General features: G+C 36.3%; 1 protein-coding gene across 1 annotated transcript in view; it reads left to right on the plus strand.

The window, feature by feature from the left end:
* The first annotated feature begins 1,726 nt into the window (after window positions 1-1,726).
* The window catches only part of LOC124635655 (protein kinase C and casein kinase substrate in neurons protein 1), a 129,833-nt gene continuing 114,036 nt past the window's right edge, over window positions 1,727-17,523 (plus strand). The window contains exon 1 of the mRNA XM_047171596.1: window positions 1,727-2,014. The gene's annotated coding sequence lies outside the window, so the exon portion shown is untranslated. The remainder of the gene's footprint in view (window positions 2,015-17,523) is intronic.

Consider the following 17,523-nt stretch of genomic DNA (forward strand, 5'->3'; position numbering starts at 1 on the left):
CATAAATAAATAAAAATAGAGTTGAAGTTCCATTTATACCTATTAAAGAAAGTATATTACTGTGTACTAAAATAATATCGCCATTTACCGGTTTTTATATCACTTGTTGAAATGCAATGTATATCGATTCGGGGTAGCTCTAAATATCTTATATATAAAAAAAAAACATTTATCTCTTTTACTATGTGTTAGGATAAAAAAACTCGTGCCTGTAATAATTAGGTACATAATATATCCGCTTTATGGTCGTTGCTGCCTTTTTATACTCTCATCTATTTAATCGATGTAACTTTTAAGAAAATAAACTACATGTCCTATGTTCTACTGTACTGTATACGGTTCGAAAGTGACATTTGGCTGCTGAGAAATCAGTAACCTCCGAGGGTAACCGAATGTTTTGTGCAGTTGACAGCTGCCAGTTTTCAAAGGAAAATGGCGTCGTTTCTGTCAACAACTGTCAACTGCACTAAAAAGAATCGGTGAATATACATATATGCACTTGGAATTTAAAAATGAAGCTATTATTTCGTGTTTTGTCAAATGTCATTTTAAATCGATAATATTTTCTACATTTTTTTTATGTTGATTGGTACTCTGTCCAAGGTATGCTGTTTCTTCAATCAGTTTAGTGTCGAGCATCTGACTATTGGAGACATGTACCATAACGTTGTTACAATTTATTTAGTTACGAAGGAATTGTTAAAATTAAATTCAATATTCTATAACTCGTTTTTTTATTTGTTCCTATATGTATGTTTCACTAGGAGGTAAGATGATTCATACTTAAATCCATCCCCGCAAAGTCCTTGAAAAATCGTATTCCTTGGTATCATTCTTCAGGACATATACAGAATATTATATGTATCTCCTTTACTGTTTCTCGCGGTTTCACTCACGTCCCATGGGATTTAATGCTCGTACCGGGATAAAATATAGCCTATAACACTCGGGAACATTGTAGTTATCTATCACTGAAAGAATTTTGCAAATCCGACCAGTGCGAGCGGTCCCAAATATTACCCCCCTCCGTCCCCCACATGCAAACTTACAAATACCTCTTTATAATATTAGTATAGATACCACCATCGATATAAGTAATGGATTTCACCCATGTATAGTATAGCTTTCCTACAAGAACCTTTCAAATCGGTTTAGTTTCTGAGCCTTTAGTTAAATACACACAAAGAAATATTATTTCCTCTTTATTTTATTACCATAAGAATTTAAATAAAACTAATATGAAAACTTTGACCTTTTTTAAGTGTCTATAAAATTCACACCAGTCATCCAACTTTTGGTGAGAATATCCGAACGAAGATTTTGACAACGGAAAAGCAATATTACCAGACCTATAAAAGAGAACCCGTTCAGTGCAAATTATAAAATAACTAAACAACGTATTATTCAGGAGTATATGTTTTAATGTTTTATTTACAATAGTGTACATGACTGAAGATCAAATACTTATGTTTTTCAGTGTTCTTTGTTCAATAAACTTGCTCCTTTGTTTTAATTAAAAAAAATATTTTGTTAAATAGAATAAATGAACATGTAAACGAAGACGCCAGAAAATTTTATTACTGAATGGTTTCACAAAGTTCGGAGAGTTGTTAAAATCATAGTTAAAATGCACGTAACAAAATTGAAACTTGGGAGTTTATTATTTAGCGTTGGTAATGAAAATACACGTGAGTGTAGAAGTGGGAATAACGTGACTTTCATTCATATTGTGGCAACATTTTTAGTGATGGCCGATGTTTCAACTTGAACGGGATGCTAACGACCGTTGCCGAATTTTAGTGTTGAAATTAATCAAGTTTCTCATAATTCGGTGTTTCTGAGTGAATATTATATATTCTATAAACATTTTGTGTGGTATTGTGTGTTTATTAGTGACTAAATTGTAAGTGTTGTTCAGTATTGAATGTTTGTTGTGCCCTCGCAGTAACAGGATCACTGGATAATAAAATATTGGATTACGGTTTGCTGTTTATTTAATTGTTGTGGACTAAAGGTAAGTCGTGCTACTCTACGAACTGAATAGTTGCCACTTTTATGTCTTATGTGACGGTTTTTATGCCACGAAAGCTGCCGAGTGATACGCGCCCGCCGAGCGCCCGCGCGAGATAACGGAAGATTATAGTAGATTGCAAAGATTCTGATAAGATTCCTTTCTTCACGGCAACGCGAAGCCATGAGTACACACCATAAAACCTGTATTACGTACATAAAGTGACAAATGTACGTAAGAACTTGTTTAAACTTAACAAACACTGAATTAAACATAGTTCATGCTCTATTTCCCACTGAAAACTTTGTGATAAATTGAGAAATCGCAGTGAGAGGTATTTACGTACCCATTAGGCATTTCGTTCAACACATTCCACTTAGTTCTGCACCACAAACTTGGTGTAAAAGTGTTGTTTTCTCAGAATAACTTAGGTTAGGAAACTGGTTTTGAACTGTTGAAATCATATCAAACTTAATTTGTCAAATGTCCCAAAATTACCTTTAATTACTTTTAAACACACATTAGTACAAAGAGTTTCAACAAGTATCATAAACTCCATAATTCCACACTTATTTTTTATCTTGATAGTAAGCAATTTTAATAACAGTCATTGACACTGATTGTTATCTGATAGTCAGGCACAGTTTCTTCTGAATGTACTTGACCCAATGTAATATTGTTTCCTTCAATTTTCCCACAGACAAAAAAATTCTATTGAATTCAGTCATTATAAAAAATTCTAGCTGTTTCCCTGTGTGTCACGTATATCCCAGGGGAAACTTATATGTCAGTCACAATAATATATAACATTCTACAATTGATAAGTGAAAACACATTTATTGCTGAAAACTGAAAACTATTGTAATCAGTATCCTGTTGCAGTCTGATTATAAACTATATTTATCATAAAGATATATCCAAATAATATTGGTTATTTTATATCCTTACTAGCTTCTGCCAGCGGTTTCACCCACATCTCGTGGAAACCTCTGCACGAACTCGGATAAAAAGTAGCCTATAGCCTTCCTCGATAAATGAACTATTTAACACTGAAAGAATTTTTCAAATCGGACCAGTAGTTCCTGAGATCAGCGCGTTCAAACAAACATACAAACAAACAAACATACAAACAAACAAACAAACTCTTCAGCTTTATAATATTAGTATAGATGTGTTGTCAGAACTTATTTTATAAATCCACATATTGTTATTATTGTAATAGAGGAAACATTTTTGTGTTTGTCTGTATCTTAAAAAAGCCTCCAAAGCTATTTGGCAGATTTAAAAAATTATGTTAGTCTGAAAGCTACACTGTTCTACAGTAACATGGTCTATATTTTATCTCGGTACAGGCAGAAGTTCCCCTCAGACACGGGTGAAACTGCAGTAAAACAGCTGGTTATTGATAACTTATATTAGAACTAATACTAAAACTCAATACCTGCATGAATATTCAAATATAATTAAAACAAGTTAGCTCTTTATTCCGTGACATCACAAACATATGGCGCTTTGCAAGGACAGCATGCTTATTAATAATAGCACATTTGTTTCCTATTTTATGGCTGAGTCTGATCAATTATTGGTATTTTAGCTATTATAGCCTATAGCTTATTGTGCTGCATATTCAGTTACATATCAATTTGAAAAAAGTGTGCATTTGGTCTGTCTGAAGCTACAAGAAATTTTGATCAATCTTTCGCCTACTTAGGAAATGTATGTAATAATTCATTTTTTCGTAATGGACCAAGGATCTGAATCATAAAAAAGTCCTCATATAAAAAAAATAATATTTCAAGGTTCAATGCTTGTGCTGGGGAATCACCATGCATCCTGTAAACTTATTGATTGATACAGTCAGACTTGAGTATTGTAATCAACATAAAAACATGCCTACTGTGTGAATTATGGAATGCTACAAAGTATTGAATGCCTCATGTATGCAGACAGTCTTTTCAAATTCAGTCAAGTAATACCTGTATATCCCCAAAGGTTTTGCTTAGTGGATTCTATTTGCAAAGTCCTCAGTTCATTTCCTGAATGGATTGTTAAAGACATTAACACAAGACATTTAATTTTAGACCGTTGTATCCGACAACTGACCGGAGCAGTCACCTATTTGGCAAACGGCCATGTTTACGAACACAATCTTACAAATCATGTTTTTTCTTCATCATAAACCCACTTACAGTTTAGGCAGAGAGCGATATTATTTATGGATACTTTAAAATGTTGTAAAATACAACCACCCCGAAATAAAAATGAGCATACGAGCCTACCATATATTTGGAAGGTATTATAATATTTTTATGGCTCTATTAAAATTCGTGGAATGTCCCAATAAAAGTTTTAAGGATTTATTTTATTTTGATATTATAATTTTTTTTACGATCAATTTATTTTACGACTTTTTAATTTCGGTAATAATGTTAAATTCGCCAGTATATTCCAGGTAGGCATAGATACAAAATGCGTTTCTAAATTCTGTAGAATATATGTCAGTATCTAAAATTCAAATAAATAACTATTAGGTATAGTTTTTCTTTATGTCCAAAAAAATAAATTCCTATCATTTACTTTGCACTGTTAATCACGTTAACAGTCTCTCAGTTTGACAGCTAACAAAAAACTATAAAGAATTATGTACCTGTGTATTTGTACATACTACAAGCGTCGTTCCACATATGATTCATATCAGATAGTAATTAAAACCGCACCATTTGGGACGTTCGAGATAACGGTAAACGAAATTGGTAACACTTGTTTTTTTAATCAACCTGTCCACCAAATATTTGGGATGATATAAAAAGTGAAATATGAATTAAATAATGATTATAGTTAGATTTCTAAGACTGCTCTGTGGTCTACAGGTCCGAACTGAATTTGATTGGATTTGATAAGAAGCTATCATACTTTTGGTTAAGTATGTGGAGTATTTGGTATCCGATCAATGACATTACATCTTTGTTCCTCAACGAAAACTATGATAATAAGCTTCTTGCTTCTAAAAATGATAAAAGCTGTGTAAACCGGAATCTCTTTTTATGCAGTCTGCCCAATCCTGCAAAAACTGACGGAATTTATGACAAAAACTTGTTTTACTCAGAAATGTTGTTAGCAAAGAAACTGCCGTTAGTTTAGACACGTCCTAATCGTAGTTTAAATAACAATACATTAAACCTTTCTTCAATATCCGTTGAAATAATAATGTCTTGGAATCTTTAGGTCCCATTGTACCCATGTATCCAATAAAAGTAGATCCCCCGCAAATTACCGCAAAATTAATCCACAAACAACAGTACAACCCGAACCGCAAAATAAACCGAAAAGATCAGTCTCCAAAAATGAAGACATAAAACAACCAACGGCATACCAAACCCGCAAAAAGTTTATCGTATCAAATAAAGTATATTGTACACCATCTTAGAGCATTTCAAAACCGGACTCACCATCAGCCGAAATCACTGTGCGAAAGTCTACCAATTTTCGGGCGGGGAGATGAGGCAACGCAACATATAGTGATACATGGATCACTCATGCATTTTCGAAGCTCTAAAAAGCTGGCAGTACAAAGTGGGCAAAAATTAAAAAAAAAAAGCTCAAAATTTGTTGCTAATTTGTTGCTAATTAGTTGCCAAATAATCGATTTTTTTGCTTTTGCCGATTTCGAGAAATCGTCAACAATGCTAGCTTCACCATAAGCTGGCATGGATTATAAGATAAAAGTAAAGGTAAAATAAACAAAATCACTACAAAGGACAATGGGCACTTTGTATGGGATTTGGTACCCGCTCCAACAGTAACGTATGATATATCATTAGAAAGGTATTTGCGTGAAGAATAATGAAAACTATGGGGCCTGCCTCAATTAGCTGTCCGATCCGAGTAACGATAAAAATTGAATCGACATAGAAACAAGTATGTCATCCATATATGCAAATTCATTAAGAGGCATATTATGTCGTCAGTGTTATAATTTTAAACTCAGTTAATAGACATCTTACATTGTTTGAGATACACTCTATTATAATCTAAAGGTTGTAATAGTCTATGGAGTCATACTACGGAAACACAATCGTCATCTGATTTGACAAAAGTTCAAAACATTTCTATTCATCTTTTTTTAAGAAGAAATTCATCATTATCTCAGCAACTCTTGAGGAGCAAGATTAAGTCGTAATATGTACTATGTTAACATCGTCTCCTAACTTTTCAACCTTAATTGATTGTAAATACTGAAAGACTTTCATCAAATACATAACCTAGTTCTGCGTGAACTGCAAAGGTCTGCACAGTCTTTTTTTAAAGCAGTGGGCAGGCAAACATTTTAAGAAGGCCTAATTCCTGTTTTTTGTTACTTTATCAGTTTTTATTAAATACAGTTCGATTTAAGAACTACATCTACGTTGATGATTTATGAACATTACACATTCTATTAGTCGATGTCACGCGAAATGGACAAGGATTTGGGACTAGTCGTCATAGTAAACATTTTTTGCCTTGCCAAGACCTACGCAATGGTACTAGAATCAACACTGTTGGACAGGGTACCAAAACGCCCATCGTCCTTTGTTGCTAATTTGTTGCTGTATAACCAAAATAAATTTGAGGTGCAAAAATATTTTTTTTTTCAAATAGAAAATTTTTATTTGCTTTGCGCGCTTGAATGTCAATTGTTTCATGAAAAAAATATGAAATAAATTTGTTGCTCGTCACAGAACTGTTCCTTGTCACTTAGAGAACCAGCAACTAAATAGACACCCGACGATTGGGTGTCTTGAACTTCGGTGACTAACAAACCGGCCATGCTAGCTTGAATGTCGATTTTTCCGGTGAAAAACGTTGAAATGAATTTGTTGCTCGTCACAGAGGTGATTAATGTCTCTCAGAGAACCAGCAATTAAATAGACACCCGACGATCGGGTGTCTTGAACTTCGGTGACTAACAAACCGGCTATGCTGGCTTGAATGTCGATTTTTCCGGTGAAAAACGTTGAAATGAATTTGGTGCTCGTCACAGAGGTGATTAATGTCTCTCAGAGAACCAGCAACTAAATAGACACCCGACGATCGGGTGTCTTGAACTTCGGTGACTAACAAACCGGCCATGCTGGCTTGAATGTCGATTTTTCCGGTGAAAAACGTGGTAATAAATTTGTTGCTCTTCGCAGAACTGTTAGGCATCGATCGGAGAACCAGCAACTAAATAGATACCCGTTGATCGGGTGTCTTGAACTTCGGTGACTTACAAACCGGCCATGCTGGCTTGAATGTCGATTTTTCCGGTGAAAAACGTTGAAATGAATTTGTTGCTCGTCACAGAGGTGATTAATGTCACTTAGAGAACCAGCAACTAAATAAATAGGAGAGCTCAAAATAACACACAAGTCAAATTGTTGAGCTCTCATGAATTGACGAGCTCAAAAACATCGCAACAAACGGCAACATTCGAACGCTTAATGTATCTAGCGGGAAGTTACAGGAATGGCCTTTTAGGGTCATCCGATTTCGAAACAAACATTCAAGGAAACATAACCTGTTTGATAATCATCAGCTTAAAGGAGACTTGGTGATTGGATGTTTATTTAGTTGCTGGTTCTCCGATCGATGCCTAACAGTTCTACGGAGAGCAACAAATTTATTTCCACGTTTTTCACCGGAAAAATCGACATTCAAGCCAGCATGGCCGGTTTGTTAGTCACCGAAGTTCAAGACACCCGATCGTCGGGTGTCTATTTAATTGCTGGTTCTCTGAGAGACATTAATCACCTCTGTGACGAGCAACAAATTCATTTCAACGTTTTTCACCGGAAAAATCGACATTCAAGCTAGCATGGCCGGTTTGTTAGTCACCGAAGTTCAAGACACCCGATCATCGGGTGTCTATTTAGTTGCTGGTTCTCTGAGAGACATTAATCACCTCTGTGACGAGCAACAAATTCATTTCAACGTTTTTCACCGGAAAAATCGACATTCAAGCCAGCATGGCCGGTTTGTTAGTCACCGAAGTTCAAGACACCCGATCGTCGGGTGTCTATTTAATTGCTGGTTCTCTGAGAGACATTAATCACCTCTGTGACGAGCAACAAATTCATTTCCACGTTTTTCACCGGAAAAATCGACATTCAAGCCAGCATGGCCGGTTTGTTAGTCACCGAAGTTCAAGACACCCGATCGTCGGGTGTCTATTTAGTTGCTGGTTCTCTGAGAGACATTAATCACCTCTGTGACGAGCAACAAATTCATTTCAACGTTTTTCACCGGAAAAATCGACATTCAAGCCAGCATGGCCGGTTTGTTAGTCACCGAAGTTCAAGACACCCGATCGTCGGGTGTCTATTTAGTTGCTGGTTCTCTAAGTGACAAGGAACAGTTCTGTGACGAGCAACAAATTTATTTCATATTTTTTTCATGAAACAATTGACATTCAAGCGCGCAAAGCAAATAAAAATTTTCTATTTGAAAAAAAAAATATTTTTGCACCTCAAATTTATTTTGGTTATACAGCAACAAATTAGCAACAAATTTGTAGTGATTTTGTTTATTTTACCTTTACTTTTATCTTATAATCCATGCCAGCTTATGGTGAAGCTAGCATTGTTGACGATTTCTCGAAATCGGCAAAAGCAAAAAAATCGATTATTTGGCAACTAATTAGCAACAAATTAGCAACAAATTTTGAGCTTTTTTTTTTTAATTTTTGCCCACTTTGTACTGCCAGCTTTTTAGAGCTCATTTTCGATAACACAGACACGACAAAATTGACAAACACGAGCATAAACTTGACAAAAACTGGTATGACCGGCGCTACCATACCTACCACAGAGGACACTATGGCGTCTCCCGTTGGTGAAATTCTCCAAGCACACCATAGCTCGCTGAGCTGATAATCCGCCGGCCAGATTAAAGGCATCAATGGAATTCGGGAATGGGATAACGGCCGATTCGGTATGAACGGACGCCTGGCAAGGTCGTTGCGCCTGTCACCGGACCGGTTCTCACTGGCGTTTGCTTAGCTTATTTAGCTTACAAAGTGAACAAAAATGTAAGCCGAGTGTTGTAATTTTATGTTAGAAGTTATGTTGCAAGTTGGCAAAGAAGATGAGGATAGAGATTACATGAACTGCCCCATTTGTCCAATCACAATTTTTCATCCCATGAGCTGATTGAATCCTCTTTCCTGTTATGTGGATTACAATTTCATCTGGGTACGAGTTTTATTCAGGAACTAGATTCAACTATCCGTTAATTGAGATTGACGAGTATTTCTCTCTGTCCCTAAAATATAGATTATTCAATGGTGCCGGTTACTTCAATTTACGGCCTATCAACAAGAAGCCTCCGTAAAAATTAATCAGACTACAGGTCTAGTGGGGCTTGTTGATCGATACAGCGTTGATTAGGAAACGTTCGATAATTTCCTCTATCCGCTAGCGGCGATCTCGTGTTACGTATAACAAACTGGACGTTTCCCTGCTATTTGGAACAACGTTTTATGAAACTTGTTACGCAATCCTGAATCTAGAATATTCTACACGTCTTTAATGGTTCTACATAGGCTAATGGAATGACTAGACCTTACTTTTTATTGTACCTCTGCGGTAAAGTTACCACGCGACGAAAAACCTCCTTGAACTCGCAAAATCGTAATGCAGTGACAATATTACTTTTTGCATACCCATACAAAGTATTTAATACGCATTGAGCAACAGAAGCCAAGGCAGGTTTTGTTGCAATTGCGATTTTATTAAGTACTCTCTGTCGCTAACCAATAGTGACTCACACAAGGACAACTGGGACTTATTTGACATAGTTTTTACACCACAACAATAACTTTATCTTCAAGTTTCACTAGCAGTATTAAAATGCAATTATTCTGCACATTACAACTTAATGGACGAGACTATGTAGCAGTCACGTCTTGCGACTTAGAGACCGTTAAACGAAAGGTGTTAAAATATCAAATTGTTGTAACGTGATGTATGTCGCTTGCAGTTCTAATCAACTCATCCTAAACCGTTATTTCTACCTTCAAAGACATTTAAACCCAGTCTTAAGTCTTTGTTACATTGTCTTATCTTCTGGGAAAAGCAGTATGCATGACCCTTTTAGCGACCCAAGTTTATGCGAAGCAAGACATCTTATACATGTCAAAATATGGGGTGGAGTAATGGATTCTGCCGAGGGCTATGCGCCACACCTATGGGCATAGAGTGCGAGACAATAGTATTAGAGGTCAATGCCCTATATAGTATAGCCGTGGACGTCCTTACGGCATTTGCTGCGAAATGGCCTTGATTCACGAACGATGAACTTTACTAAAGTGAATAATATCGATCGCCAAAAATGTTTGCCGGTTTACTCTGTCTCGTTGGTTAACTTCCTACCATTGTGACATTATAAAGAATGCTTTGAAGATGTTTGTTGCCTCATGTTCTGAAATCAATGAAAAAGGTATTATTTCTCGCGAGTTATTAGAGACAATATCTTGGTACTCTACAACGTATGAAACCATGTTTCTATAGAGGAGAAAACTTTACAAGTCTTGCAGGTCTCGTGCAGTAGTGAATTGGAAAAATAATAAGTAAAAGTCCAACAACTTTGCTGGCAAGACAAAAGAATATCATCCGAACGAAAAGGCTGACCCAATTTCCCTCGTAATATTTTTAGAGCAACCTCTTTTAAAATGCAATTTCTGTGCCAAAAATATTTTGCGAAAAAACATCTTCGAGTCTTTTAGATTTCACCTTGAAGTTGGGATGTTATTTTAGTATGGAACAATTTTATAAGGCATAAAGACCAAGCTCAAGGCATTATTGTTTCATGGCAGTCGTTTATCATAAACCGGGGGCAAGTGTCAACGACTCTGCCTCAAGCATCGAGCTCGGAATAGACTTCCTAATTACTTAGCTGTCTCAAATTGGAGTTACGCGTTCTACACACTCGCTAACTCATGATAAAAAAACTTCGCGCTTCTGTCTGACTCACTTTGCAACGCTAATTTCAAAACTGGTTGTGGTTTACATGATTACTTTTGGGGGATTCCAGAAGGCCAATGATGGTCTTTTTCGTACAATTAGTATCTTCGGTCCATTTGATTGGATTCTTTTTGGTCCATTTTCGTTTCCCAAATTGTTTTTGGACAAGGAGCAGCTTTGTAATTTGAAATCAAAGTGGATTTGTGTGCAGTTATTTGCTTGTAAGTTCTTTGGTCACGAAAACGTTCAGGTGTCATTCATTTGATGTCCTGTACTGTACTTACTGGCAGTTTGTCAGGCGTGCATTCTCGCGATTATCATAACCACTCTCAATATAACTAGGCCAACTCATCTATTATATCGTGTGCCCATCATCATGTGGCTGTCAAAACGGCTCACGCCATTGTCGTATTAGGTAACGTCATGCAAACACTTAGTCCGATCGGTCATTGTTCCCGTGTGTTACAATGTTAAATACAGGCCTTGGTGAAATGTTTAATTTCGAAACTGCAGTGATTCTCCGGCCGTCGAATAACTAATGATAGTGGAAGCACGCTCGACCGCGCGCCATGTTGCAACCAGGCACCCAGGTTATTTCCGGAAGCGCTTAGAAATTGGACCGAGTGCGGTTTGCCCGTCCGTCCGTCCGCCAGTTTCTGCAATAGACCTTGTGTTATGATTTCGGCGTTTTATTCAAAGTTTCGTTTCCTCCATTAGTAACACGCCGTTCCCGTTCCGAAAGGCGTAAAACGATATTAAATTAAACTTGTCCAAGAACAATTTGTCGGTTTCGGTAATTACTTCTTATCCTTTAATTATAAATTCAAATACAAACAGCATACGATATTCAACTGGTCCATTTGGAACTATTAAAACTTTTGGGTTTGGTCCTTGCGTCCTTTGGTGTGTGATTTGCATGGTAATTAAGTTTATGGACTTCAGGTTTAATTAAATAGATTGCTTTTGTATCGATCTAATAGTCGTGAGTTCGTCGTGATTATTTTTATGATGGTATTCAAATCTACGGCCGCACCTCTCTGTGCGTGAAGTTGGCTAGATTGGAATAGCCCAATTTGTGGTGGAAGCCCACTTATTTTAATTTGGCCTAGATGCGTACAGCAACGATTTCTTTAGAACGTAGTATATTCTTCTATTTTTACTACGATAGCTTCACAGCGTGTTTATTGTCGATGTTACAGATTCTTGGCCTTTACAGACTTCAATCGTATTGCTATAGTCACTAGTAAATCAAACATTATTCTGTGGATTTTCTTGAATTATTTCTTCAAAAATACTGAAAATAGCAGTCTTGCTCTACTTATAAACCGTTAACAAACTAACAAAATCATTTACCTTTAATAAAGGAATCATAAACATAATTAATTAAACTACTAATTGCAATTATTAACGCCCAAACAGGTAGCCTATCTACATTATCAAGTATTGTAATATAAAGTGAGTGAAGTAGTGCGTAGATAAAGATTTATCGATGCGCTAACCTACTTACTTTAGCTGTCGGTAGTTACGTTATCGCGAACAATACTAATTATTGTTGAATTTAAAAAAAGTATTACGAAACGACACAGTATTGCGCGCCTGCATTTTTATGCTAGCGATGCAAAAGAACGGTCCAAGCGATTATGTGGCAGATTTTTTGCTGAATATGCGTTAGCAAGCAAACTTTAGTCGCAATATTAGTGTTCACAATGGGTAAATATGGACACAATTGCCAAATGCTTGGGAGTCATACTTATATCCCTGTCTGCGTCGGAATTTCTCGGATTCAGCCGACGCAGCTCGCTACGGTTATTATGTATTAAATTACCACTACATGATACTTTCGTATAGCCTGGTTTTTACTCAATTGCTGCGAAAAGAGGGTAATGTTTTTCTCCCCGTTATTTATCACGGTCCAACTTGCAAGTCAGTGTTCACGACAATTTCTGACTAGCAGTAATCATTCCACTTTGCTGTTATGCTGCTTAATCTATGAGAACGGTGCAGAAGAAATTCTTCACGCTTGTAATGGCTTGTTACTCGTCATCTTGTTTTATTTACAGTTTTTTCAACCACAGTTCCAAAGAGTCGTTTACCTCGGCCATAAGAATCACTCAAGGCCTTCAATATGATCAAAACATCAATAAAATGGAAACTTCTTCCTTTATCGATAAAATTCATACCTGTTATTGGCATCTGTTATGGACTACGGCCGCGGACCTGCTTCGGGAGATCCTGCAAAAGGAATCTGAACCTATTGCCTGAAGTTTTAAAGGTCGTTATGGCTTGGTTATGGTGCCATAGGCTCTGAATGCGTGGGTTGCCGGTATTTTAATGGTTGCGAGTCTTGAAACATGTTATTTTAGTTACGTTTCGCTTTTCGTTACCGTTGCGGTACAAGAAAGAGATTTAGTAAATTAAATTGAATAATTGGTGATTGTTCGCTTCATTGGAACTGGAATTTGGTTGTTTATTTTCGGGAGAATGTTTTTACCGAAGAAAGTATTGTGAAAGGGAAATCTCGGGTCTTTTTGGTTTGTTTTCATTTAACTAGCTATTTACCTTATTAGTGGTAATAAAGAACTCCGAAGCCCAGATTTATATTTCTTTAAACAATGCTTTGGTTTCAAATATTGACTATAAACTATGGCTTTCCCAATCGCTTTCGACCGGTTCAATGGCATTTCACCCATGTTTGAAAGCCTAAGCAAAATATTGATCTTTTCAGTCAATGTTTGTCTCAAACTACAAGGAAATAAGTGCAAATATTTGACTGGTATCGATGTTGGAAGCGCGCTGGTTATCCAATGTTGCTTTTCTTACAAACCTTGTCACTTGAATTACGATACCTCAATTGGTGCCCAGAAAGTGTATGCTAAGTGGGGGATAATCCACTAAATTAATGTTTAGTATGTCAATCAATAGTTTCGTAATCTAATCTTATACTGAAATAAGGCCAGGGACATACTTAAGAACAGGTCAAGCCAAGTCACCTGTCTTTACTATCAGAATTTCGTAACACACCCGTGAACGATAGTTGTGACGTCAACGTGCGTTTTAAACCTTAAGAAATGTAAGAAACTTGAGGTCGACAGATAATCTTCTTTTAATGCGCGGCTTTGTGTAATCTAATTGATGGCTAAGATATCCGCTTACCTTGGGAAGTAAATAATTAGCAGTTTAAACTTAATACGCTTAGAATTTGAACCATCGGTTAACCATTTTGTACGGTTCTCGTTTGAGGTGGTGTTGGTAATCTGTAAATTAACGTGTGTATTTTGGAACATTAGTGGTATGCAAATGTAACTGGAGCTAGGGAGAAATAAAAGAATATTGCCATTTTGGCAATTTTGTCCTTGAAATGTTTTCGCCAGCGCCTGCCTTACAATAAAATGGAAATCCGGTAATCAGAGAATCCAGAAAACAAGACAAAAATGCCTTATTTATTCCCTTTGCAATATTTCTCTTGACTACAATTTGATTCTATGCTAAAATAATATGTTAACTTAGTGACCATTTTTGTTGTGAATCGACCCGATCTTGCCGAAATATTTCCCATAAAACGTTTGTAACTAGATATCCTTTTTGTAAGGACGGAGATTAATCCATCCAAACATGTGAGTAGACTGTAGCAGGAATAAGGCCCTTTATTCGGCCCTAATCCCGGAAAGCTCGAAGGACCATGTGATCGATAAGGCTCATCCCTTATCCCTTCCCTTTGAGTCGTGTATCCTCGTGTAAGGAACTGTTAGTTCAAGGTAAATGTGATTTAAACTATCCCTTCTTGTTAAGTGGTTTTATTGGTCCTTTGACTTCTGTAAGTTAAACAAAGTTTTTGTTCGTTTGGGAGTCCCGATGAGCAATGTCTGTGGTGTGTGTGAGCGATAATTGGTTCTTCCCCACACTGACTGTTTCACTGTTGTAACAATAAGTAAGGATGCTTATACATGATGCTGAGCATGAAATCATGAAGTTGTCCTTTTGCTTGAACTATTAAGAATTATTATGGACTTTCACTACTAATACGTCCTGGAGAACTACCTTGCCCTTTCGTTGTTTTAAATTACGCATCTGCTAGCCTTTAGATGAGTCATACTCAGTTAAATAGTAGTCACTCCCAATTATACTGTTTCTTCATTATCTAAAAGTTATATTTCAAGTTTCAACCATGACGTAAATGCCATTACTTGAAGTCTAAATAGTGGCAGTAAGTAGCAGGATAATCTTTAAATTGGAATGCGTATACAGTTCACAAGGACGTAAAGGTTGGTTGTTTCGACGGGCTGTTCAATAAGTTACGTGTTCAATAGAACTACAAATTAAGTTAACATTGGTGGTTCTTAAAATTGCATAGGTCCTATTTTATGTTTAAAGTGGACGGGTATATTTTTCATATTTTTGAGAAGAATCAAGAAGAGTTTTTGGAAATCCTAGAGTGAAAATATGTTCATAAAAAACACAAACTCTTCTCGACTCCATTGACATAAAAAATAAATGAAAAATTGATGGGAAAGGTTGCCCTAGCTAACCCTTCAGGAAAACATGCGTAATTTTCCGGAAAAATCATAGGGATAAATATTCATGCTCATTAAAAAGCAACATGGAAGCAGATTCAGACTACGTTCGCAATTTTAATTAATGAGTACCTATTTAATAGCAATTTTAAAGATACAAGTTTTTTTTAATTACGTTGGCCTCATTAATTAATTGTCAACATCACCATCAGTAGGCACTTTACATAATTAGAATTGGTTAATTATGACAGTCATGACAAACCGGAGAAGTTATTTTATGACAGGTCCAAATTAATGGTGTGTCTGATAGGTGTATTTTTCAATCATCATGGGAATTTCTGTTTAACACGACATGATGTTAGCTAGAAGGTGGTTTAATTAATTTGTATTCTTATAGTTCGGCCATTCAGAGAATGCGTTCCTGACACGTCGCGATTGAACTGACGACGTAACTTTGCAATGGCGTTGCAGTTACGATAAAAATATTTTTGCTGGTTGTTTACCGTTTTAACAATTGAGGAGCATTAAAACAACATTATTATATCAATAATCAATGAATGTAGTTACGTCGTCAGTTCAATCGCGACGTGTCAGGAACGCATTCTCTGAATGGCCGAACTATAATCATATTTGCTAATTATAATTATAAAATTAAAATATGAGTTGGGAAAATAACCGACTCCAAGTTTTGCTTCAAATACTCATGACTGATTGACTCCTAACAAGGTATCATCCCGTAACGGCGGAGACGGCTTCACAGGGCACATTAGAAGTTTCTGGCACCGTGAAATAACAACCCTTGCCCTGGGCTGATTTGTGAAACTGGAAAAAGAAACTGGCAAGGATATGTTGAGCCGAATACCAAAATCCCGTAGAGAGCATTTGCGTTTCACAAGCTATTAATAAGTTTCCAAACATTAAACTGCTGAATCTATGTAAGATAATAAATACATTATATCAATGCCCACTGCTTGAAAAACGATACTTTCTAGTGTTGCCACTACTACACCACTGTTGCCAGAATTCCAAAAGCTAAATGGACCCTTGAGAAACAAGCTTACCTTTGAGGAAAATTGTAATGAATTTCCACAATACCCTTATTAAATTTTGGGTACTTCGGATACAATTAAGAACATACCAATTCCATTAAAAGTTTGAGAACAAATTCCAAACATTCTTGAAGCTATTACAAACATCTGCGCTTAACATCAACCTACCAAGTACCTTTCAATATTCTCACCAACCATTGCCTTTTAAAAAGCAACTTTAAACAAACACTTCAAGGTACAAAGCAATGGATGCTCAAATTGGAGTAAAAATCGTTTCCATAGTTTGTTTTAAAGTTTTTTTTTTTTAATTAAAGGTCAACGATACTGGCATTGGCACCCCGCAGTGATCAAAGGAGACTGTTAACTGTTTGAACGCCGCTAGTAACCCCGTTATATTTCAAGGCTGTTTAACTGTAGGTTCTTTCCGTACTTGATACTGTTTTAATTAAAATCAGAGCAGTCTGGCAGCATTCATTTACTCGTTTAAATAAGTGTGGTCAAAATTCTTCAGTTTCAAAATAAACCTCTTGTTTTAATCATTATATATGTATGCTTTTAAGATCTATCTGGATGATATCATCATATTTTACTTTATTCTGTATATTCTTCAAACACCATCAGACGTTTTGTCTGTCATCCTCATTCTGTCCCAATAACCTATATTCCACGCAGCAATCAGACGGATCAATTACTCAATTTGGCAAACGAAGCTGGAATGATGATGAACGACATACTCTTCCGTTGAATGCCACTCATCGTATTCACCATTTTCTATGCAAATTGTTCCTAACGCGGCCTGCATGATTGAGCTCGATTCAGCCGAGAAATTGTTACAACTGATTCGTCCCCTTCGTCATCTTTTCAATAACCTTAATTTTGATACTATGTACTAGTATTTTGTTCCTTAAAATCGATGAGTAAACAGGTTTTTCCACTGATTCATTAAAGTACTCATTAGCATTGTTACGTGGCAA

The sequence above is a fragment of the Helicoverpa zea genome, chromosome 13, assembly GCF_022581195.2.
Source record: "Helicoverpa zea isolate HzStark_Cry1AcR chromosome 13, ilHelZeax1.1, whole genome shotgun sequence".
In the NCBI taxonomy this organism is placed as follows: domain Eukaryota; kingdom Metazoa; phylum Arthropoda; class Insecta; order Lepidoptera; family Noctuidae; genus Helicoverpa; species Helicoverpa zea.